The sequence below is a fragment of the Mus musculus genome, chromosome 6, assembly GCF_000001635.26.
Source record: "Mus musculus strain C57BL/6J chromosome 6, GRCm38.p6 C57BL/6J".
NCBI classification, from domain to species: domain Eukaryota; kingdom Metazoa; phylum Chordata; class Mammalia; order Rodentia; family Muridae; genus Mus; species Mus musculus.
In genome coordinates this window covers 129,925,446-129,928,125 of record NC_000072.6, presented here as the reverse complement: position 1 = coordinate 129,928,125, position 2,680 = coordinate 129,925,446, and positions in this window count along the sequence as shown.

Genomic DNA, 2,680 nt, shown 5'->3' with positions numbered 1-2,680 from the left:
GTGGAACCAGCCCAGGAGAAAGCAGTTTGTTGCAGTCAACAAAAATGAAAAAGGAGTGGAAATCTGAAGACTGCTTTGACATCAGCTATGGAGATTCAGAGTTTAGAGTTTGCCCAGCTGGTTTCCTGCCTTGCTTGGGGGATTACAGCTAATTAAGTTGAATGAATCTCAGAAGAGACCTTGAACTTTGGACTTGTAAGATTGCTGTGACTGCTATAGACTATGAGGACTTTGAAAGTTGGACTAAATGCATTTTGCATTATGCTATATTTAATTATGGTCCCCACAGACTCATGTTTTTGAACATCTAGGGAGTGAAATGTGATGGTTCATATACCCTTGGACCAGGGACTGGCACCATCTGAAGGTGTGGCCTTGTTGGAATAGGTGTGACCTGGTTAGAATGGGTATGTCACTGTGAGTTTGGGTATAAGATCCTCACCCTAGTTGCCTGGAAGTCTGTCTTCCACTAGCAACCTTTGGATGAACACATAGAACTCTCACCTCCTCCCGCACCATGTCTGCCTGGATACTGCCATGCTCCCACCTTGATGATAATGGACTGAACCTCTGAACCTGTAAGCCAGCCCCAATTAAATGTTGTTTTTTATAAGACTTGCCTTGGTCATGGTGTCTGTTCACAGCAGTAAAACCCTAACTAAGACATTGAGGAAATGCATCCATGAGATCCAACTGTATTTTCTCAATTAGTGGTCAAGGGAGAAAGGCCCCTTGTGGGTGGGACCATCTCAGGGCTGGTAGTCTTGAGTTCTATAAGAGAGCAGGCTGAGCAAGCCAGGGGAAAGCAAGTCAATAAAGAACATCCCTCCATGGCCTCTGCATCAGCTCCTACTTTCTGACCAGCTTGATTTCCAGTCCTGACTTCCTTGGTGATGAACAGCAGTATGAAAGTGTAAGCGGAATAAACCCTTTCCTCCCCAACTTGCTTATTGGTCATCATGTTTGTGCAGGAATAGAAACTCTGACTAAGACAACCATTGACCCTATGCCTGTGAAATCATCATCCCTCTATTATGATGTTTTTGTGGTTTTGGTTTTGTTTTGTGACCCACTGGACTTAACCTTGTTCACTCAAAGGTGCAGGGTTTATAGCGTGTTAACTGGAGTCAGAGTAGCTAAAGAGAGATTACATTACTGAAGACAGTGATTTTCTCTCCCCCAAATGCCACAGAGACACAGTAGCTTCTTTGCAGTACTTCCTGTGAAGTCTTATTAGCTGGTTCTATCTATGAATGAGAGCCTATAAGATCAGTATTGTGCAAACTCTAAGCAAACAACCAAAGATGCTATAACTTCATGAGTGGCATCTCCATGCCATATATATCCTATCCCTACAAGTGTATTGTGACATTCCTTCCTTCTTCCTAAGCATTTGGATTATTTATTTAAAGGATGTTTGTATTTATATGTGAACACATAGGTTTGTATTTTTCTCTCTTACCCCAATGACATTTAAATCATTTTAAATTGTTTTGTGACAGAGTCGTATACTGTTCCTTTAACTGTCCTGGAACTTACTGTGTAGCCCAGGCTAGACAGGAAATCTTTTTTTAATAATTACATTTATTAAATATTTTCTTATTTATATTTCAAATGTTATCCCCTTTCCTAGTTTACCCTCCAAAAACCCCCTATTCCCTCCTCCTTGCTCTGCTCAAAAACACACCCGCATTTGCTTCCTGGACCTGGCATTTCCCTATACATAGACATAGAACCTTCATAGGACCAAGGGCCTCTCCTCCCTTTGATGACCAACTGATTCATTCTCTGATACATATGCACCAGAAGCCATGAGTACTAACATGTGTACTCATTGGTTGATGGTGTAGTCCCTGCGAGCTCTGGGAATACTGTTTAGTTCATATTATTCTTCCTAGGAGAATACAAATGCCTTCAACTCCTTTCTTTACCTCCTTCATTGGGAACAGGTTCTCAGTCCAATGGATGGCTGTAAGCATTCACATCTGTATTTGTCAGGAACTGGCAGAGCCTCTTAGGAGATAGCTATATTTGGCTCCTCTCAGCAAGCACTTGTTGGCATACACAATAATGTCTGGATTTGTTGAGTGTATATGGGATGGATCCCCAGATAAGGCAGTCTCTGGATTGTCATTCCTTCAGTCTCTGGCCCATACTTTGTCTCTGTAATTCCTTCCATGGGTATTTTGTTCCCTCTTCTAAGAAAGATCAAAGGATCCACATTATGATATTCCTTCTTCTTGAGTCTCAAGTGAATTGTATATTGGGTATTTCAGCTTCAGAGCTAATATCCACTTATCAGTGAGTGCATATCACATACATTATTTTGTGATTAGTTTATCTCAGTTAGAATGATATCCTTCAGATCCATCCTTTAGCCTAAGAATTTTATAAATTCGTTGTTTTTAATAGCTGAGTAGTACTCCTTTGTTTATTTGTACCACATTTTCTGTATCCATTTCTCGGTTGAGAGACATCTGGGTTCTTTCCAGCTTCTGGCTATTATAAATAAGGCTGTTATGAACACAGTGGAGCATGTGTCCTTGTTATATGTTGCAACATCTTCTGGGTATATGCCCAGGGAATGGTATTGCTGGATCCTCAAGTAGTATTATGTCCACTTTTATCAGGAACCATCAAAGTGATTTCCAGAGTGGTTGTACCAGCTTGCAATCCCATC